Raw genomic sequence first — 24,109 nt, forward strand, 5'->3', positions numbered from 1 at the left:
TGACATAGTCACATATGCACATAACATAATTTGCTGCCTTTCATTCCCTAGCACTTTCCTATTACCTGCCCTGCTCTCCTCCCTCTACACTACTGATATCCTTTTTATTTTATATATATGTATTATATATATAATACAGATATATAATTCATATATATTTTCTATTTTATATCATATATACATATAAAATATATATACATAATTGGTGCATTATAATTATACACAGAGATGGGGTTCATTGTAATATATCATACATGCATACATCATAATTTGGACAATTTAATTCCCTAGTATGTCACCTTTTGCTCCCTTCCTCCCTCCTTCTTTGTTGCCTTCTTCTTTTCTGTGGATCTCCTTTATTTTTGTGAGATAGGATAGTCTAACATTTAAGGAACATTCTGCCCACAGGACTGGCATCCACGCTCCTCTATAGCCCTGTGAAAAGGTAGTGCAGGAAGGTCCCCAGCCATTTTGGCTAAACCACTAGAGACTGTTTGTAAGACAAAGCACTTGACACTACCACTGTGCGACCATTTTGACCTACAAAACCAACAACCTTATACGATTCAACCTAATATTTAACACTGGCAGTAAAACCAGAGTGGAATAGTAATCAGTATAGCCTAAATGTGAGCCTTTATTATTGCTTGTGCTTTTCTTGGAACTAAACCACACATAAATTGTAAAAGCATTAAGTCCTACTCTAAAAACTGTGTAGCATTCATTATCACATCAAGTGCCATTAACCCATTAAGTCCCAAGAGTTCAACTCTAAATAATGCACCCATGGGTGCATTAACATAGGTTGAAAATCATAATCTAGAGTTTATATATATATAAATTAGTGTTGTTTTATTATAATATAATTATATACTTATGTATAATCCTAAGAATATTACTTAATTCATATTATATAAAATATATAATTTGTATAATTATGAATTATATATTATATTTAAGATTTTATATCTGTTCCATATCTGGGGCAGTAGAACAAAATGGGTTGATGTGCTACATCAGCAATGAGCTATTTCTATCAAGGCCTGTAGGTAGAGGATGTGCTCTAGCCTTATGCATCCACATGTTGCCAGGGTCAACCACTGCCAGGCACAGAGTTGGTGTTTAAACAATATTAGATGATTGGTTAATGACTGATAAAATAAATACTACAAATTAAGAATTAACAATGATCTTCCTCTTAGGAAGTGATAAAATGTGTATGATCTCTCAAGTATAACACCAACCAGGAGTTTGAAATTCAAGAAAATTACCTTCTTGCTAAATTTCATATTTCTCATCTCTTACTGGAGAAATAAAAATTAAATTTTAGTCAGTTTCTTGTTATGGTTTGAATATGTTTTGAGCGTGTCCCGCAAAGAGTCATGTGTTAGCACCTTGGTCCTAGTATGGCAGTGTCATGGTAGTGGAGCATTAAACAGGTGGGGTGCAGTGAAAAATAATTGCACCTTGCTCTGGCGGGAAGCGACTTTCCAGACTAGCTTCTCGGAGCAGACCGCCCAGTGAGAGCCTTTCCATGCAGAGCCAGCCACAAGTCCCCAAGCCAGCGGTGACCTCCGGTCCGCAAGCAGCCTCTGGGACCAGGGCAAGGCAGAGACCTCTCCAGGCCGACCTGCCCCCAGCCCCCTGGCTGCAGGATTTTCCACGGGGCGATCTAAGATGGCGGACTAGAGGGTGACTGCATCTCCAGTCGCTCCAGAACCCAGGATACAAGAAGGGGAGGCATTGAGAGAATCGGGCAAAAATAGAGACACGGGGTGAGTCTCCCCCACCCGGTGAAGCGCTACCGGGCAGCAGGCCCAGATTTGGGTGGCCTATTAGAGTAGGGCAGAGCAGCTAGAGTCCTCCCCAGGTGGCCCTGCCCACTCGGGCGGTGGGCTCCTCCCATAGGGCCAGATTCTCCAGCATCTTGGAGCAGGCCCCCAGTGACAGCCTTTCTACACAGAACCAAGCTTCAAATCCCTGAACCAGGGTGGTGAGTTCCTGCCCGCAGGTTGCTTCAAGGACCAAGACAGGGCAGCCAGGGACTTCCCCAAGCAGCCCGCAGCCTGGCCCCCTCAGGCGGGAAGCACCTTTCCAGGCTAGCTTCTCGGAGCAGACCCCCAGTGAGAGCCTTTCCACGCAGATCCAGCTCTAAGTCCTGGAAATAGTAGCGGACTAGGAGCAGATTTCCTTGGAAGCACTGCATTATCAAGTTACTCCAAGACTTCAGGCTACTGAAGGCAGGAAGGTGATGCACTGGAAATCTACAGGGACAATATAAGCCAATAGAAGAATTCTACAATATCACAAAGTCCCACTGACATCTGACCAATATGAGAAAACAAGGGAACAAGGGAAGAAAATGTCCCAAACAAACCTAGATACTATATCAATAAAACCCAATGATAGCACAGCAGAAGAAATGTCAGAGGGAGTTCAGAATATACATAATTAAAACAATCAGGGAAGCAAATGAGGAGATGAAAGAGCAAATGCAGGCACTGAAGGAGGAGATGAAAGAGCAAATGCAGTCATTAAATGATCTCACCAATCAACAGTTAAAGGAGCAAATAAGGGAAGCAAGAGATCATTTCAATAAAGAGTTAGAGATATTGGAAAAAAAAAAAAAAAACCAGAAATCCTTGAAATGAAGGAAAAAATAAACCAAGTTAAAAACTCCATAGAAAGCGTACCAATAGGATAGAACACCTGGAAGACAGAACCTCAGATATTGAAGACAAAATATTTAATCTTGAAAACAAAGTTGACCAAACAGAGAAGATGGTAAGAAATCATGAACAGAATCTACAAGAATTATGGGATATCATGAAAAGGCCAAATTTAAGAATTACTGGGATTGAGGAAGGCTTAGAGAAACAAACCAAAGGAATGAACAATCTATTCAATGAAATCATATCAGAAAATTTCCCAAATCTGAAGAATGAAATGGAAAACCAAGTACAAGAGGCTTATAGGACTCCAAATATACAAAATTACAACAGACCCACACCAAGGCACATTATTATGAAAATACCTAACATACAAAATAAAGACAGAATTTTAAAGGCCGCGAGAGAAAAGAATCAAATTACATTCAGGGGGAAACCAATAAGAATATCAGCAGATTTTTCAATTCAGACCTTAAAAGCTAGAAGGGCCTGGAATAACATTTACCAAGCCCTGAAAGAAAATGGATGCCAACCAAGAATCTTATACCCAGCAAAACTTACTTTCAGATTTGATGACAAAATAAGATCCTTCCATGATAAACAAAAGCTAAAGTAATTTACAAAAAGAAAGCCAGCAATGCAGAACATTCTCAGCAAAATATTCCATGAGGAAGAGATGAAAAACAACGATGCAAATCAACAACAGGAGGAACTAGCCTAAGGGAATAACCAAATAAAGGGGAAACGAAATCATGTCAAAAAACAAAAATGAGTCCAATGACTGGGAATACAAATCATATCACAATAATAACCCTGAATGTTAATGGCCTGAACTCATGAATCAAAAGACATAGACCGGCAGAATGGATTAGAAAGAAAAATCCAACAATTTGCTGCCTGCAAGAGACTTATCTCATAGAAAGAGATACCCATAGACTAAAGGTGAAAGGATGGGGAAAAACATACCATGCACACGGACACAGCATAAAAGCTGGAGTATCCATCCTCATTTCAGATAATGTGGACTTCAAGCCAAAACTAGTCAGAAGGGATAAAGAAGGACATTACAAACTGCTTAAGGGAAGCATAAATCAGCAAGACATAACAATCATAAATATCTATGCCCCGAACATTGGCTCATCCATGTACGTCAAACAAATCCTTCTCAATTCCAGAAATGAAATAGACCACAACACAATAATACTAGGCGATTTTAACACACCTCTCTCACCGCTGGATAGATCGTCCAAACAAAAATTGAAAAAAGAAACCATAGATCTCAATAACACAATCAACAATTTAGACTTAACCGAATTATATAGAGTATACCATCCAACAAAGAACGAATACACTTTCTTCTCAGCGGCACATGGATCCTTCTCTAAAATAGACCATGTCTTATGCCACAAAGCTACTGTTAGCAAATACAAGAAGATAGAGATACTACCTTGTACTCTATCAGACCATAATGGATTGAAATTAGAAATAAATGACGGAATAAAAAACAGAAACTTCTCCAATACCTGGAGATTAAATAATACACTATTATATGATGAATGGATAACAGAAGACATCAAGAGGGAAATAAAAAAAATTTTGGAAGTAAATGAGAACAAAGACACATCATATCAAAATCTCTGGGACACTATGAAAGCAGTACTTAGAGGAAGATTTATTTCATGGGGCGCATTCAACAAAAGAAGTAGAAATCAACAAATAAATGACTTAACACTACGGCTCAAAGCCCTAGAAAAAGAAGAGCAGACCAACACCAAAAGTAGTAGAAGACAGGAAATAGTTAAAATCAGAGCTGAAATCAATGAAATTGAAACAAAAGAAACAATCTGACAAATTAAAAAAATAAATGGTTGGTTCTTTGAAAAAATAAACAAAATTGATAAACCCTTAGCCACACTAACAAAGAGAAAGAGGGAGAAAACTCAAATTACTAAAATTCGGAATGAACAAGGAAATATCACAACAGACATGAGGGAAATACAAAACATAATTAGAAGCTATTTTGAAAATCTATACTCCAACAAAACAGAAAACCTCGAAGACATCAACTAGTTTCTAGAGACATATGAATTACCTAAACTGAACAAGGAGGACATACACAACTTAAATAAACCAATTTCAAGCAATGAAATAGCAGAGGTCATCAAAAGCCTACCAACAAAGAAAAGTCCGCGACCAGATGGGTTCTCAGCTGAGTTCTACAAAACCTTCAAAGAAGAGTTCATTCCAATACTCCTCAAAGTGTTCCATGAATTAGAAGAGGAGGGAACCCTCCCAAACTCATTCTATGAAGCCAATATCACCCTGATACCTAAACCACACAGAGACACATCGAGGAAAGAAAATTTCAGACCAATATCCTTAATGAACATTGACGCAAAAATTCTCAACAAAATTTTAGCAAATCGCATACAAAAATATATTAAAAAGATAGTGCACCACGATCAAGTTGGTTTTATCCCAGGGATGCAAGGTTGGTTCAACATCCAGAAATCAAAAAATGTCATTCACCATATCAACAGACTAAATGTTAAGAATCACATGATTATTTCAATAGATGCAGAAAAAGCATTCGATATAACACAGCATCCCTTCATGCTCAAAACACTAGGGAAAATTGGGGTAGTGGGAACATTCCTTAACATTGTAAAGGCCATCTACGCTAAGCCCATGGCCAGTATCATTCTAAATGGTGAAAAACTGAAATCATTCCCCTTAAAAACTGGAACAAGTCAGGGATGCCCTCTTTCACCACTTCTATTCAATATCGTTCTTGAGACTCTAGCCAGAGCAATTAGATAAACCAAAGAAATTAAAGAGATACAAATTGGAAAAGAGGAGCTCAAACTATCCCTGTTCGCTGATGACATGATTATATATTTAGAGGAACCTGGAAATTCCACCAGAAAACTCTTAGAACTCATAAGTGAATTCAGTAAAGTAGCAGGTTACAAGATCAATGCTCATAAATACAATGCATTTTTATACATAAGTGATGAATCTTCAGAAAGAGAAATTAGGAAAACTACCCCATTCACAATAGCATCGAAAAAAATAAAATACTTGAGAATCAATCTCACAAAAGAGGTGAAAGACCTCTACAATGAGAACTACAGAACACTAAAGAAAGAAATTAAAGAAAACCTTAGAAGATGGAAAGATCTCCCATGTTCTTGGATAGGCAGAATTAATATTGTCAAAATGGCCATACCAGCAAAAGTGCTATACAGATTCAATGAAATTCCAATTAAAATCCCAATGATGTACCTTACAGAAATAGAGCAGGCAATTATGAAATTCATCTGGAAGAATAAGAAAGCCAGAATAGCTAAAGTAATTCTCAGTACAAAGAGCGAAGCAGGGGGTATCACAATACCAGATCTTCAACTCTATTACAAAGCAATAGTAACAAAAACGGCATGGTATTGGTACCAAAATAGACAGGTAGATCAATGGTACAGAATAGAGGACATGGACACTAACCCAAATAAATACAGTTTTCTCATACTAGACAAAGGGGCCAAAAATATGCAATGGAGAAAAGACAGCCTCTTCAACAAATGGTGTTGGGAAAACTGGAAATTCATATGCAACAGAATGAAACTAAATCCCTATCTCTCACTCTGCACAAAACTCAACTCAAAATGGATCAAGGATCTCAGAATCAGACCAGAGACCCTGCATCTTATAGAAGAAAAAATAGGTCCAAACCTTCAACTTGTTGGCTTAGGATCAGACTTCCTTAACAGGACTCCCATAGCACAAGAAATAAAGCTAGAATCAACCACTGCGATAGATTCAAACTAAAAAGCTTTCTCTCAGCAAAGGAAACTATCAGTAATGTGAAGAGAGAGCCTACAGAGTGGGAGAATATCTTTGCCACTCATACTTCAGATAGAGCGCTAATTTCCAGAATCTATAAAGAACTCAGAAAACTCTACACCAAGAATACCAATAATCCAATCAACAAATGAGCTAAGGAAATGAACAGACACTTCACAGAAGAAGATGTACAAGCAATCAACAGATATATGAAAAAATGTTCAACATCTCTAGTAATAAGAGAAATGCAAATCAAATCTACCCGAAGATTTCATCTCACCCCAATTAGAATGGCGATTATCAAGAACACAAGCAACAATAGGTGTTGGCGAGGATGTGGGGAAAAAGGTACACTCATACATTGCTGGTGGGGTTGCAAATTAGTGCAGCCACTCTGGAAAGCAGTATGGAAATACCTCAGAAAGCTTGGAATGGAACCACCATTTGATCCCACTCCTTGGCCTCTACCCAAAGGATTTAAAATCGGCATACTACAGAGATACAGCCACATCAATGTTCATAGCTGCTCCATTCACTATAGCCAGATTGTGGAACCAACCTAGATGCCCTTCAGTTGATGAATGGATGAAGAAACTGTGGCATATATATACAATGGAATATTACTCCGCCATGAAGAACGATAAAATTATGGCATTTGCAGGCAAATGGATGAAATTGGAGAATATCATGCTAAGTGAGATAAGCCAATCTCAAAAAACTAAAGGACGAATGATCTTTCTGATAAGTGGATGAGGACATATAATGGGGTGTAGGAGTGGTTAGCGTTAGGGTTAGGGTTAGGTTTAGGGTTAGGGATAAGGAGGGTGGTAAGAATGGAGGAAGGAAGGACTGTATAGAGGGAAAAGAGAGGTGGGAGGAGTCGGGGGAAGGGAAAAAATAACAGAATGAATCAAACAAGATTGCCCTATGTAAATTTATGATTTTTAATTAAAATAAATAAATAAATTAAAAAAAAATAATTGCATCTTATGACTTTCACTCTAACAAATGGAATAATGCTGTCTCCAAGAGTGGGTTAGCCATTGTGAGAGTAAGTTGTTATAAAAGAATGAGCATGGCTCTTTCCTGGCCTCTTGCTTTTTTGCTTGTATGTATGGGACACCTGCACATGGTCTGTTCTCCTTCCTCTCTCCACCACATTGTGATGTAGTCATGGGTGTTAAACACTTGCACCATGTTATTTGGACTTACCAGTCACCAGGATTATGAGCCTCTAATAAACCTCTTTTCTTTATAAAATATCAAGACCAGTTTTTTTGTTATAGCAACTTCAAACAGAGTAAGACATTCTTCAATCCCAAATTCTTCCACGTAGTATTTCTAACGGAAGAGAACCAGAAAACCATGGCACTGCTTCTACTCAAGTGTGATACCCAGTCCCAAGGTGATGTCAGATGAATGGGGAACAAATGAGTAAGATAAGGTTTAGGGATCCTTGTCTACCCCTCAGGTTGTTCCCAGATGGCTCTGTATTTTGACCCCCTGGTTGTCCCTCCAGACTGGATGACAAGAACAAAGGTCTGTGTCACTGTTTTCATCATGAAGATCACAGTTAGGGTCTTCAGAAAGTGCTTGGTGGGACTTCCAACTACAGTTCCTTTGCATTGGCCTTTTCTGATGTCTTTCTGAGATCCTGGTCCAGAGGTACAGCCCTGAATACTTTTTGCCTGGCAGCATCTTAGATGGGGTATTTCAAGATCTCTGAAGTCTGTCTTCCTTTTGAAGAAACTACTCAACCACTGGAAACACATTCTTGTTCCCCAACTAGATGGCATGCAAATCTCCCAACAGCCCTGTGCCCTGGTCTATTGTCTGATGCTCAGTCAGCCCACCCACCTTCACAGGTCTCCTAACAAGTAACACCCACATGTGCCGTCCCTCCAGGGCACATAGATCAGGCGCTACCACCATGTGATTCACATACCAATTTGATCTTAAAAACCTGAAAAATCCATATAAAAGCTAGCCTCACTTGGACTCCATTCAAGCCCCTGCTTTGGTGAACATGGGGTGCAACAAAAAAAAAAAAAAGTAGGCAATCAAGAATCTTTGTGGTAGAAAAGTTGTATGGGTGGTCCTCATCCACTCACCCAGTGTGAGTCCCAGTTTTCCCCTCTGTGAAATTCACGTGAGAATATCACCCTATTGAGTTGTGGGATGATGTGGAATAAGAGTACGAAGCCTGGGTTCTCAGGTCCTCAATACATGATCATTTGCTGACTCAGTTGTTGAGTGAAAGGTTTGTCCACTGAAAGTTGTTCAGTGAGAATTGACAATCTATTTATATAGTAGATGCCTGTCTTGTATAGACGAGAGCTTGCAAGGGCTGGCATTTTATTTTGTCAATCCTGGTCTGTAGCACAATGTTCATCCGCAGGGGAAATATTGGGCCAATGATGGACATGTGAGTGAGGGAAGCTAACAAATTCTTGTCTCTTCCTTTGGTTGTTTCAGAGTCCCACCAATGTGGCTCTGTATGCCAGGAAGCCACTTTATTTGGTGAGAAGAGAGGAAAAGAGGAGGGGCTATGTTAATTAGGATTTCATTGCTGTGACCAAACTACCTGAGAAAAACAATGTAGAGGAGGGAGGTTTATTTTGGTTCATGGGTCAGAAGTTTCATTCATGGCAGGCCAACTCCATTGCTCTGAGCCCAAGGTGAAGCAGAAGATCATGGCAGAAAGGTGTGATAGAGGAAAACTGCTCCATTCATGGCAGATGTGAGGCAGGGAAAGGAGGAATGGGCCACAGAAGAGATGAACTCTCCAGGGCATGCCTTAGGGACCCACCTTCTCCAGCCAGGTCCCATCTGCCTACAGTTACCACCCAGGTAGCCCATTTCAGCCAGGATGGACTGATGAGGTTACAACTCTCACTATCCAATTGTCTCACCTCTGAACATCCCTGGATTAACATAGGAGCTCCTGGGGGACACTTCATATCCAACCATAACAAGGAGTACATAGTGAAATGTGGAGTCCAGAGCATTTTAATAAAAATGACTTTGAGGGCAAAGTTATATCTGAACTCAGCCCAGGCATGGCAAATATCTGACTTTGAGCAAAGCCCCAGAGGAAGACTTTGCATGACTTGATGTAGGCTCTCCAGGACTGGGAGGGAGCTTCTTACCAGCACAAAGATGCAAGTGCTTTATAGCTGCCTTTCTGGAGGTATTAAATAAGGAAAGATAAGCAGGTACAATTTTTCTGGATATCAATTCAAAAGCATGCCTCAAAACCTTAAAAATATTCCTAATAAATCATGACTTAGAAACATTAATTCCACTTCTAGGAATCCACATTAAAGAAGAAATCAACAGTGCAGGCAAAGGTCGATGAGCACAGATGTCCCTGCAGATCATTTATAATAGAAACATGTTTTAGGTGACCTAAACATTTAACAAGGGGAATTATTCAATAAACAATGGTAAAAAGTCATAAATAAAAACATTCTATAATCTGGAGGATTGGATCAGTATCCTGTTGGTTAAAAAGGAAGGGACATAAAATTGTTCTTATAGATGATTCCAGGTGTGAAATACATAATATTTACACTTGAGAAAGACTTGGGAAAGAAATTGAAATGCTAGCAGTGGTTAACCATGGGGGGTCTCATTGGTTTCTTTTTACTTTTGGGGTTTTAGATGTTTGCTACATTCTTTACTTGTAAAATATAATATAAGTTTTCCTAAAGAAGAAAATATGAACTTTGTGGGGTAAAATATTAGAAACAGAAAAGGAATTCCATAAAATACAATTACATTTTAATATTTTATATTTTATGGGCTTTGAATTGTTAATGTCTGATCTAGGAGAGCTGAGATTGAATTCCAGAAAAGGCAAAAATAGCCTTTCTGTGTGTCTTGAAAAAGAATCATAATGATTATAACAATTTTTACATAAAGAAGTTCAGATTACTGTCACTGTCTTGGTCACTTGAAGCTGCTATAGAAAAGTGCAATAGACTGGGTGGTTCATAAACAGTAGACATTTATTTCTCACAGTTCTGGTAACTGGAAGTCCAAGATCAGGTTTGGGTTCTGGGGAGAGCATCTTCTGATTGCACAAGGCTGACTTCTGTATCTGTACATGGCAGAAGGAGGGTGAGAGAGCTCTCGGGGGTCCATTTTTTGAGAGAAGTAATCCCAGGTATGACCTAATCTCCTAACAACGTCCCCATCACTAACACCCTCACATGGTGGGGTAGCAATTCAATATGTAAACTCGGGGGAATACATGCAGTCCATTGCACTTACTTCAGGCACATTTAAGAGTTAATTATTAAAAACATAAAATAAGGATTGGATAACGCATCACTTTTGTTGTTATAGCACATGTTGGTTAGTAAAGGCTACCAGCACCTGTTATTTAGAATAATAGAATAATGTGGAAATAAACATATCAGATACCAATATTCTTATTTTGGTTACCTTCCTGGAATAACCCAAATTTGTATATTCATGTGTAGATCGATCCTTACAATTTCACCTACAAAAATGAAGAAATACTTGTTCATGTTTCTATGTTGAGAAACATTGCAGGCATTCCATTTTTCTCTTGTCACCAGAGAAACCTGAAGACTTATACCCAGTATTCCTTCTACTGGACACATACCAAAAACAACAGATTTAGAGAAAAGGGTAAGTGATTGAAAAAAGGGAAAAAAATGGGAAACAGGGAGAGTTTCATGAAAACCTTTACTAAATTATATATCCAAAAGTCTTTCCTGGTGCTGTGGGCTTGATGGGACGTGACCCCACAAGATTCATGTGTTAAAGGCTTCATCCCCAATGCAGTAATGTTCAGAAGTGGGACTTTCGGCAGGTGATTGGATCACAAGCTTCTGACCTCATCAGTGAATTAATAATTTAAAGGCATTATTAGTGTAGGAGGTGGAAACTGGCTGAAGGAAGTAGGTCATTGGAGGCACACCCTTGGGGACTATATCTTGTTCCTTGTCTCTTTCTCTTTCTCTCCCCGCTCCCTCCCTTTCCTGGCTGCCTTTAGTTGCTTAGCTTCTTCTCCAATGCCCTTCCACCTGAGGCCCGAAGCAATGGAGTTAGCTGACCACAGGCTGAAACCTCTCAAACCATGAGGCAAAATAAATCTTTGCTCCTTTTAAGTCATCTGTGTCAGCTGTTTTGTCAATTGCTGTAGTGCCCATCACAAGATGTACAAAGAGCAAGGAGATGAGTGGCACCAATGAGAGAAGGTCATGGCGTCAGGGACAAGGGCATACTTGATCTATGGGAGAATGGACTTCCTTCTCTGTTTTACACTCCCAGTTCTCTGGCAGTATTGGAAGACACATTGAGGCCTTCTGCTTCAGTCAGCTATGAGGTCAGTCCTTCTGACCACCTATCCTTGCTCCTACATGCACCTGATGCCATAAAATCCTGAGCTTTTTAAGGGCAGCCTGTATATACCAAGAAGTTTATTTCTCACTGATGTTTTAGGAATTAACTTTCTCAGATTTATGAAATCAACTTTTACTCCTTTCTGTGTTTTCCTGCTTCGAAATGGATTAAGGAAATACATAGAGAATGAGACAGCACCCTCCCTACCACATCCCTTTCTCCCTGGAGATCCCCAGATGCTGGTAGCCAGGTCGTCACCCTCCAGGGTACGGAATATATCAGCAAACCCAACCAACCCAAAAGAGAGGTCTTAAAGGTGACATCAGGTGATCTCCCAGGAAACACTCCAGCCACATCTCTTCTCAGTGATGCTCACTGATAACAAACTTAAGGGGTTCTCAGTAGACTTTGAGCAGCTTCTGCATGCCTCACTCAAATATAGTCAAAAACCAAATAGTGCCATATGCTTGAGGAATGTGACTAACACAGAAAAAGACTAAAACTGAGAAAGGCATTTTTTTCAATGTCAACAAAAATAGAGACCATAACAGGAAACACTGTCACCACCAAACTGTCATAAATATTCTCACAGTATAATAGAGGTTACCATGTTTAGAGGGAAATGGTGGATGCCATTAAAGTGGAATATGCAGAGAAGAAAAGTAGCTCTTAGAAACCAAGAAATGCAAGAGCAGAAACAAAGATTCAGCAGAACAGTCAGCAGATAAAGTTGAGAAAATCTTTGAAAAGTTAAGCAAAAATATAATAGAAAAATTAGATGTGAAACTTAGAGAACCAGCCCAGCACATCTAGCATATGAAAGTAAACACTCTGAGGAAGAGAATGCAGAGAACAGATAGAAATTCTCAAATAAATTATTCAAGAACATTTCCCATGAAGGAGACAAATGTTCAGCTTGAAAAAAAACCCATGGGGTAAACAACATAGCAATAACATGTGACATTCACCAAGGCACATAATCATGAAAACTCAGAACTCTGAAGATGAAGAAAAGGTCCTGAAAGATTTTAGACAGAAAAACAAGATTAAATATTAGAGAATCTTAGAGCAGAGTATCTTCTGAGATTTTAACAGCCTCCCTAGAAGACAGACACTAAATGAATAAATGCCTTTTAAATCCTGAAGGAATTCGAAGACAGTAAACTAAAACTCAGATATAACACATATACATATATATAAATTGTTCTATAGATACAATATCAACATTTTATCTCAATTTCGTTCTGCAGTTACTTCCCCTCCCCACCCCACTTCTCTTTCAGCCCCTGATACCCTTCTACCTGTTCTACCTTCTATATCCAAGAGATTACACTCCCACTTTTTATTATTTGTTCTACTTAGTTATACATGATAGCAGAAAGCGTTTTGACTCATTGTACACAAATGGTGTACAACATTTCACTTCTCTGGTTGTATGTGATGCAGAGTCACACTATTTGTGCAATCATATATGTACATAGGGTAATGATGTCTGTCTCATTCCACCATGTTTCTCACCCCATCTACCCCCTGACCTCCCCCCATTACACTCTGCCCAATCCAGAGTTACTCCATTTTTCCCTTACCCTCCCCCCTTGTGTATCAGCATCCACTTATCAGAGAAAACATTTGATCTTTGGTATTTGGGATTGACTTATCACAATTAGCATGATATTCACCAACTCCTTCCATTTACTTGCAAATGACATAATTTTATTTTTCTTTAAGGCCGAGTAACATTTCATTGTGAATATACCACAGTTGCTTTATCCATTCATCTATCAAAGAGCACCTAGGTTGGTTCCACAATTTAGCTATTACAAATAAACATTGATGTGGCTACAACACTGTAATATGCTGATTTTAACTACTTTGGGTCTAGACCAAGCAGTGGGATAGCTGGGTCAAATGGTGGTTCCATTCCAAGTTGTCTAAGAAATCTCCATAATGCATTGCAGAGTGGTTGCACCAATTTGTACTCCCACCAGCAATGAAAAAGTGTATCTTTTACCCTACATTCTTGCCAACACCTATTATTGCTTGCATTCCTGATAATAGCCATTCTAATTGGGGTGAGATGAAATCTTAGGGTAGATTGATTATCATTTCTCCTATTACTAGAGATGTTGAACATTTTTCTGTATATCTGTTCATCGCTTGTAAATCTTCTATGAATTGTCTGCTCAGTTCCTTGGCCCATTTATTGATTGGGCTATTTGTATTCTTGGTGTAAAGTTTTCTGAGGTCTTTATAAATTATGGCGATTAGTGCTCTATCTGAAGTGCATGTGGTAAAGATTTTCACCAACTCTGTAGGCTCTCTCTTCACATGGTTGATTGTTTCCTTTGCTGAGAAAAAGCTTTTTAGTTTGAATCTATCCCATTTGTTGATTCCCACTTACATTTCTTGTGCATTTGGGAGTCTTGTTAAGGAAGCATGGACCTAAGCTGACATGATGAAGATTTGGGTATACTTTTCTTCTGTTTGAGGCAGGGTCTCTAGTGTAATTCCTAGGTCCTTGATTCATTTTGAGTTGAGTTTCATGCAGGGTGAGAAATAGGAGTTTAGTTTCATTTTGCTGCATATGGATTTCCAGTTTTCCCAGCATCATTTGTTGAACAGGCTATCTTTTCTCCATTGTATGTTTTTGGCACTTTGTCTAGTATAACTGTTTGTCTCTGTGCCTTCTCTTCTGTACCATTATTCCACCTATTTTGGTGACAGTACCATGTTTTTTTCTTACTATAACTCTGTGGTATAGTTTAAGGTCTGGTATTATGATACCTCCTGCTTCACTCTTCCTGTTAAAGGATTTCTTTAGCTATCCTGGGTCTCTTATTCTTCCAAATGGATTTCATGATTGCTTGCTCTATTTCTATGAGGAAAGACACAAGGATTTTAATAAGAACTGTATTTATCTGTATAATGCTTTTGGTAGTATGGTCATTTGACAATATTAATTCTGCCTATCCAAGAGCATGGAGATCTTTTCATCTTCTAAGGTTTTCTTTAGTATTCTATAGTTTTCATTGTAGAGGTCTTTCACCTCTTTTGTTAGATTGATTCCCGAGTATTTTACTTTTTGAGGGTATTGTGAATGAGGTAGTTTTCCAAATTTTTTTCAGAGTATTCATCACTTAAGGATAGAAATGCATTCGATTTATGCATATTGATTTTATATCCTGCTATTTTACTGAATTAATTTATCAGTTCTAGAAGTTTTCTGGTGGAATTTTTTTGAGTCTTTAGATATAGAATCATGTCATTGGCAAATAGTGATAGTTTGAGTTCTTTTTCTATTAGTCTTTCTTTAATTTCTTTGGTCTGTCTACTTGCTCTGGATACAGTTTCAAGGGTTATGTTGAATAGAAGTGGTGAAAGAGGGCGTTCTTGTGTTTTTCCAATTTTTAGAGGGAATGTTTCCAGTTTTTCTCCATTTAGAATGTTGCCCTTGGGCTTAAAATAGATAGCCTTTACAATTTTGAGGTATGTTCCTATAATTCCTATTTTTTTTAGTGTTTTGAAGATGAAGTGGTGCTGAATTTTTTCAGATGATTTTTCTGTATCTATTGAGATGAGCATATGATTCTTGTCTTTAAGTCTAATGACGTGATGAATTACATTTATTGATTTCCCAATGTTGAACCAAACTTGAATCCCTGGAATGAAACCCAATTGATTGTGATGCATTATATTTTTAGTATGTTTTTGTATGTGATTTGTCAGAATTGTATTGAGAAATTTTGCATCTATGTTCATCATGGATATTGGTCTGAAGTTTTCATTCTTTGATGTGTATCTGTCTCATTTTGGCATCAGGGTGATACTAGCTTCATAGAATGAGTTTGGAAGTGTTCCCTCATTTTCTATTTCATGGAATACTTTCAAAAGCATTGGTATTATTTCTTCTCTGAAAGTCTTGTAGAACTTGGCTGAGAATCCATCTGGTGTTGGATGGCATCAGATGAAATAATACACTATTGAATGACACATGAATCGCAGAAGACATCAGGGAGCAGGTAAAAAATCATTAGAGGAAAATGAGAACACTGATACAATATGTCAGTGTTGGTAGGCTTTTGATGGCATCTTCTGTCATTGCTTGAAATCGATCTTTTTAAATTGGGTATGTCCTCCTGATTCAGTTTGACTGGATCATATGTCTCTAGAAATTTGTGGATTTCTTCAAGACTATCTGTTTTTTTGGAGTATAGACTTTCAAAATAGCTTCTAATTATCTTGTTATTTCAATAGTGTCCATTGTGATATTTTCTTTTTGTCACAAATTTTAATAATTTGCTTTTTCTCTTGCCTTCTCTTTGTTAGTGTGGCTAAGGGTTTATCAATTTTGCTAATTTTTTCAAAGAACCAACTTTCTGTTTTGTCAATTTTTTCTATTGTTTCTTTTGTTTCAATTTCATTGATTTCGGTTCTGATTTTAATTCTTTCCTGTCTTCTACTACTTTTGGTGTTGATCTGTTCTTCTTTTGTTAGGGCTTTGAGATGGAATGTTAGGTCATTTTGTTGTTGACTTTTTATTCTGCTAATGAATGAGCTCAATGCAATGAACTCTCCTCTTTCTTAGTACTGCTCTTACAGTGTCCAAGATATTTTGATATATTGTATCAGTGTTCTCATCTTCCTCTAAGAATTTTTTATCTGCTCCCTGATATCTTCTGCTATTCATGTGTCATTCAATAGTGTATTATTTCATCTCCAGGTGTTGGAGTAATTTGTATTTTTTTATTTTATAATTGATTTCTAATTTCATTCCATTATGATCTGATAGAATGCAGGGTAGTATCTTTTTTTTTTTGCAGGGTAGTATCTTTATTTTTTTGTATTTTCTGAGAGTTGCTTTCTGGCATAACATATGGTCTGTTTTAGAGAAGGATCCATGTGCTGCTGAGAAAAAAAGTGTATTTGCTCATTCATGGATGGAATATTCTATATATATCTGTTAAATCTAACTTATTTATTGTGTTATTGAGTTCTATGCTTTCTTTGTTCAATTTTTGTTTGGAAGCTCTATCCAGTGGTGAGAGAGGTGTGTTAAAGTCACCTAGTATTATTGTATTGTGGTCTATTTGATTCCTGAAATTGAGAAGTGTTTGCTTGATGTACATAAACAAAATAAGTGCCTCATAAATGCCTCATTGTTTGAGGTATATACATTTATAATTGTTATGTCTTGTTCATGTATGATTCCAGTAGGCAGTATGAAATGTTTTCCTTTATCATTCTTACTAACTTTGGCTTGAAGTCCACTTTATCTGACATGAGGATGGAAACCTCCACTTGTTTATGCAGTCCTTCGGAGTGGTATGCTTTTTCCCAACCTCTCACCTTCAGTTTAAGGATGTCTTTTCCTAGGAGGTGAATCCTTGAAGGTAAAATGTTGTTGGGTCATTTTTTAATGTAATCTGCCAGTTTATGTCTTTTGATTAATGAATTTAGACCATTAACATTCAGAGTTATTATTGAGAAATGATCTGTGTTCCCAGTCATTTTGGCTTTTTTTTTAAAGTAAACTTTAATTGAAACACAGGTAATTATTTATTTACATATAATCTATGGATGTTTTGTGATACAATGGCAGTACTACATATCTGAAGCAGGGATCACTTTGCCCACAAAGCCTAAAATATTTGCAATCTGAACATTTATTTTAAAAATTCATTTACATGGCACTTTACAAAATCTCTCATAATCCTTTCCAATCAATCCTCAGCTCAAGAATTTCATGTAGAAGAAAGCATATTATATGCTCTTGTTTGTGTAAGACTTCTATCACTCATTTTATTGTTTTTAAAATGCATTAATGTTATTGAAGATTTTTGTAGTTATTTTCGTTACCCAAGAGTATTCCAACATGTGAACATAATCTTTTTTTGCTTATCTCTTAGTGATAACATCACAGTTTGGGGATTATTTTTAATTTTATTTTTTTTTCACAGACTGTGTTTTGATTTATTGTACATAAATGGGGTACAACTTTTCATTTCTATGGTTGTACACAATTTGTACACCAAAAAATACAAAAAGCACAATCAATAAATGAGCTAGGGAACTGGGCAGACACTTCACAGAAGAAGATATACAAGCAATCAACAAATATACGAAAAATAGTTCAAAATCTCTAGTAATTGGAGAAATGCAAATAAAAACCACCTTAAGACTTCATCTCACTCCAATTAAAATGGTTATTATCAAAAGTACAAGCAGCCACCTATCATTTGTCCTTTTGCCTGCCTCTTGCTGGCCCATCACCTCCCTTTCACCCACTGCCTGAGGACCACCTGCCCATTGTCCTCCAATAGTCTGTAGACTGCCTGCAGACCACCAGTGGATCACCAGCTGCCTGCTGTTGCCTTGAAGTCCTCTGTCATAATACCTGCAGGTTTGGCTACATGTGCCTACCCTCAATTTTGGGACAACTGCCAGGACCTGTAGGATACCTGGCCCAACTAACCATGCCCTGCCTCCAGGATCCCCTAGCCCCACCAAACTCGCCCTACCTTCAGGACCCCCAACCCATCTGACCACAACCCACATGGTCTCAGCACCCATGCCCTGCACTGCAGCTCCCCATTTGCCAACATGTTTGGAAGCCAGTGCAGCCATCTTGGGTTATCCTGGAAGCAGAAGCTGCCATCTTTAGGTGGAGCCAATCCCATCCTGAGATGCCTGCTGGAGACTGGAAGCTCATTGTCAGGTACCTCTCATACATCAAGCTACTGAAGACTGGGAAATTTGAATACTATATAACTGTTATAGTGTAAAATTTTTTTCTCTCCTTTTTGAAATTTTTTGTTTTTATTTCTTTATTTTTCTCACTCTATTTTCCTTTTGCTTACCTGTTTCCTCAGAGTCTCTCTCTCCCTTTTCTCATGGTAACAACCAACTTCTTTTGATTCCACTTTCACTCTTCCTCTGATCTAGTACTTCTATATATGCTTTTCTTATTCCATTAACAATTACATCCTACACTCCTCCCCATCCAATTTGTCCACCATTAGAAATTGTAGACTTCATTGCGAATCTATTTGTTTTACTGTAGATCATATTGAACTCATCCTCTTTGTTTATTATGAAAATATTGTTAATGCCTTCATAGGGACTATATGATTTAGGGCTGCATATTGTCTGTACTGGGTACTGCTGATACTGATCTCCCCCTTAAAGAAGAGGTTTTGGAAATGTGTAGTGTCACTGTAAGACTATAGTGGGCAAACTGCAATACTCCAGATCTGCAATGCTAGCAGGAAAGATACATAAACAACATGAAACAAACAAAGAAATAAAGTGTTCCAACCAAACCAAGATTCTACATTAATAGAATCCAACAACAGTATGGTCAGAGAAATGTCAGAAAAGGAGTTCAGAATATACTTTATTAAAATGATTCACAAAGAAAAAGATGAGATAAGAGAGGAAATGCAGGCAATGAATGATCACTCCAATAAACAGTTGAAAGAACTGCAGAAATAAAAAGAACATTTCAACAAAGAGATAGAGATCCTGAAGAAAAAAAAAAAAAACAGAAATACTTGAAATGGAGGAAACAATAAACAAAATAAAAAACTCAATGGAAAGCATCACCAACAGACTAGATCACTTGGAAGACAGAACCTCAGACAATGAAGGCAAAATATTTAATCTTGTAAATAAATTTAACTAAACTGAGATAATGGTAAGAAATCATGAACAGAACCTCAAAGAACTATGGAATATCATGAAAAGACCAAATATAAGAATTATCAGGAATAAGGAAGGCACAGAGATACAAACCAAAGGAATGAATAACCAATTCAATGAAATAATATTAGAAAATTACCCAAACTGAAGAATGAAATGGAAAATCACCTACAGGAAGCTTACAGAACACCAAATGCACAAAATTACAACAGATCCACACCAAGGCACATTATAATGAAAATGCCTAACATACAAAATAAAGATAGAATTTTAAGGGCTATGAGAGAAAAGTATCAGATTACATATAGGGGGAAGCTAATACGGATGTCAGAAGATTTCTCAGCCCAGACCTTAAAAGCTAGAAGGGCCTGGAACAACATATTTTAAGCTCTGAAAGAACATGGTTGTCAACCAAGAATTTTACACTAAGCAAAACTAACCTTCAGATTTGAAGACAAAATAAAATTCTTCCATGAGATAGGCCGATCTCAAAAAGCCAAAGGACGAATGATATCGCTGATAAGTGGAGGATGACACATAATAGGGGGGAGGGAAGGGTTAGAGTTAGGGTTAGGGAGGGGGGCAAGTATGGAGGAAGGAACTACTGTATAGAGGGTAAAGAGGGGTGGGAGGGGTGGGGGGAAGGGAAAAAATAACAGAATGAATCAAACAACATTGCTCTATGTAAATTTATGATTACACAAATGGTATGCCTTTACGCCATGTACAAACAGAGAAACAACATGTATCCCATTTGTTTACAATAAAAAAAATTAAAAAAATAAAAAAAATAAAAAATAAAATTCTTCCATGATAAACAAAAGTTAAAAGAATTTACAAATCAAAATCCTTCACTATAGAATATTCTCAGTAAAATATTTCATGAGGAGTAAATGTAAAACAACAATGTAGGTCAGCAAAGGGAGGAATTTCCCTAAAGGAAAAGTCAATCAAAGAAGAAACCAAGTCAAGCTAAAAACCAAAAATAAGTCCAAATGACTGGGAATACATATCATATCTCAATAATAATCCTGAGTGTTAATGACCTAAACTCATCAATCAAAAGAAATAGGCTGTCAGATTGGATTAAAAAGAAAAGTCCAACAATATGCTGTCTTCAAGAGACTCATCTTGTAGAAAAACTCAGCCACAGACTAAAGGTGAAAGGATGGGAAAAACATACCATGAACATGGACTCAGTAAAAAAGCAGGGCTCTCCATCCTCATATCAGATAAAAGGGATGTCTAAGTTAGTCAGAAGGGATAAAGAAGGACATTTCATACTACACCAGGGAACCATAAACCAGCAATACATAACAATTTTAAATATTTTTTTCCAAAACAATGGAGTATCTTTGTACACCAAACAAACCCTTCTCAATTTTATGAATCAAATAAATCAAAGTACAATAAGAGTGGGGAAATTCAATACATCACTCTCACCACTGGATAGATCCTCCAAACAAAAACTGAACAAAAAAACTATAGAACTAAATAATACAATCAATGATATAGACTTAATGGACATGTACAGAGTATTTCATCCATCACCAAGCAAACATACTTTCTTCTCAGCAGCTCATGGATTCTTCTTCAAAATAGACCATATGCCATGTCACAAAGAAGTCATAAATACAAAAAATAGAGATACTACCTTGTATTCTATGAGACCATAATAGAATGAAATTGGAAATCAATGATAAAATAAAGACTGAAAACTACTCTGACACCTGGAAACTAAACAATATGCTACTGAATGATGCAATGATAACAGAAGACATCAGGGAGGAAATAAAAAAATTCTTAGAGGTAAACAAGAACAACAACACAACATATCAAAATCTCTGAGACACTCTGAAAGCAGTACTAAGAGGAAAGTTCATTGCATTGAGCTCATATATTAAAAAAATGAAAAGTGAACAATTAAATGACCTAACATTACATCTCAAAGCCCTAGAAAAAGAAGAACAGATCAACACTAAAATAATAGGAGAGAGGAAATAATTAAAATCAGGAATGAAATCAATGAAATTGAAACAAAAGAAACTATTGAAAAAATTGACAAAACAGAAAGTTGGTTTTGAAAGAATAAACAAAATTGATAAACCCTTAGCCACACTAACGAAGAGGAGAGAGAAAACTCAAATTATTAGAATTCGTGATGAAAAAGGAAACATCATGGGGATCCAAGATGGCAGACTAGAGGGTGACTGCATCTCCCATTGCTCCAGAACCCAGGATTCAAGAAGGGAAGGCATTGAGAGACTCAGACTAACGCAGAGCTGCTGGGTGAGTCTTTCCTACCAGGTGAATCTCGGCCCCGGCGGCAGGCCTGGACAGGGGCAGCTTCTCGGAGCAGGGCAGGGCACCTAGACTCTTCCCCAAGCAGCCTTGCTTTCTCTGGCAGCAGGCTCGATCCACAGCCAGCTACTAGGAGGAGGCCCACCCAGTGAGAGCTTTTCCACACAGAACCAACCCCAAGGCCTGAACCCAGCAGTGGGCCCCAGCTCATAGGTGGCTTCACAGAGCAGGGCAGGGCAGCCAGAGACTTCCCCAAGCAGCACTGCTCCCTCCAGCTGCAGGCGCGATCTACAGCCAGCTTCTTGGAGCAGACCTGCCAAGTAAGAGCTTTTCCGCATAGAGCCAACCCCAAGCCCTGGACCCAGTGGTGGGCCCTGACCCGCAGGCAGCTTCTAGGACCAGGGCAGGGCAGCCAGAGACTTTCCCAGGCACCCCAGCTCCCTCCAGTGGCAAGCGGGGTCCACAGCCAGCTTCTTGGAGCAACCTGCCCAGTGAGAGCTTTTCCGCACAGAGCCAATCCCAAGCCCTGAACCCAGCGGTGGTCCAGAAGGCGGCTTCTGGGACCAAGTCAGGACAGGGAGAGGCTTTCTCCTAGCAGCCTGGCTCCCTCAGGTGGGGACAGGCTCTGTCTATAGCCAGCTTCTAGGAGCAGGACCACCCATTGAGAGGATTTCAATGCAGAACCAGCCCCCAGCCCTGGACCCAGTAGCAGGCTAAGGGCAGCTTTCTTTGGAGGCACTGCATTATCAAGTTCCTCCAAAACTTCAGGCTTCTGAAAGCTGGGAGGTGATATACTGGAAATCTACAGGGACACTGTAAGCCAAAGAGGAAATCTGCAATATCTCAGAGTCCCACTGATATTTGACCACTATGAGAAAACAAGGGAAGAAAATGTCCCAAACAAACCTAGATACTATATCAATAAAACCCAATGACAGCACAGCAGAAGAAATGTCAGAAAGGGAGTTCAGAATGTACATAATTAAAACAATCAGGGAAGCAAACGAGGAGATGAAAGGGCAAATGCAGGCATTAAATGATAGCACCAATCAACAGTTGAAAGAGCAAATACAGGAAGCAAAAGATCATTTCATTAAAGAGTTAAAAATACTGAAAAAAAAATAAACAGAATTCTTGAAATGAAGGAAACAATAAGTCAAGTTAAAAACTCCATAAAAAGCATACCAATAGGATAGAACACCTGGAAGACAGAACCTCAGACATTGAAGACAAAATATTAAATCGTGAAAACAACGTTGACCAAACAGAGAAGATGGTAAGAAATCATGAACAGAATCTACAAGAATTATGGGATATCATGAAAAGGCCAAATTTAAGAATTATTGGGATTGAGGAAGGCCTAGAGAAACAAACCAAAGGAATGAACAATCTATTCAATGAAATAATATCAGAAAATTTCCCAAATCTGAAGAATGAAATGGAAAACCAGGTACAAGAGGCTTATAGGACTCCAAATATACAAAATTACAACATACCCACACCAAGGCACATTATTATGAAAATACCTAACATACAAAATAAAGACAGAATTTTAAAGGCCGCGAAAGAAAAGAATCAAATTACATTCAGGAGAAACCAAGAAGAATATCTGCAGATTTTTCAATCCAGACCCTAAAAGCTAGAAGGGCCTGGAACAACATTTACCAAGCCCTGAAAGAAAACGGATGCCAACCAAGAATCTCATACCCAGCAAAACTTACTTTCAGATTTGACGACGAGATAAGATCCTTCCATGATAAACAAAAGCTAAAGGAATTTATGAAAAGAAAGCCGGTATTACAGAACATTCTCAGCAAAATATTCCATGAGGAAGAGATGAAAAACAATAATGCAAATCAACAACTGAGGAACTAGCCTAAAGGAATAGACAAATAAAAGAGAAACCAAATCATATCAAAAAACAAAAATGAGCCAAATGACTGGGAATACAAATCATATCACAATAATAACCCTGAATGTTAATGGCCTGATCTCATCAATCAAAGACATAGACTGGCAGACTGGATTAAAAAGAAAAAGCCAACAATATACTGCCTGCAAGAGACTCATCTCATAGAAAGAGATACCCATAGACTAAAGGTGAAAGGATGGGGAAAAACATACCATGCACATGGACACAGCAAAAAAGCTGCAGTATCCATCCTCATTTCAGATAATGTGGACTTCAAGCCAAAGTTAGTCAGAAGGGATAAAGAAGGACATTT

This window comes from Sciurus vulgaris, assembly GCF_902686455.1.
Source record: "Sciurus vulgaris genome assembly, chromosome: 3".
Lineage (NCBI taxonomy): Eukaryota > Metazoa > Chordata > Mammalia > Rodentia > Sciuridae > Sciurus > Sciurus vulgaris.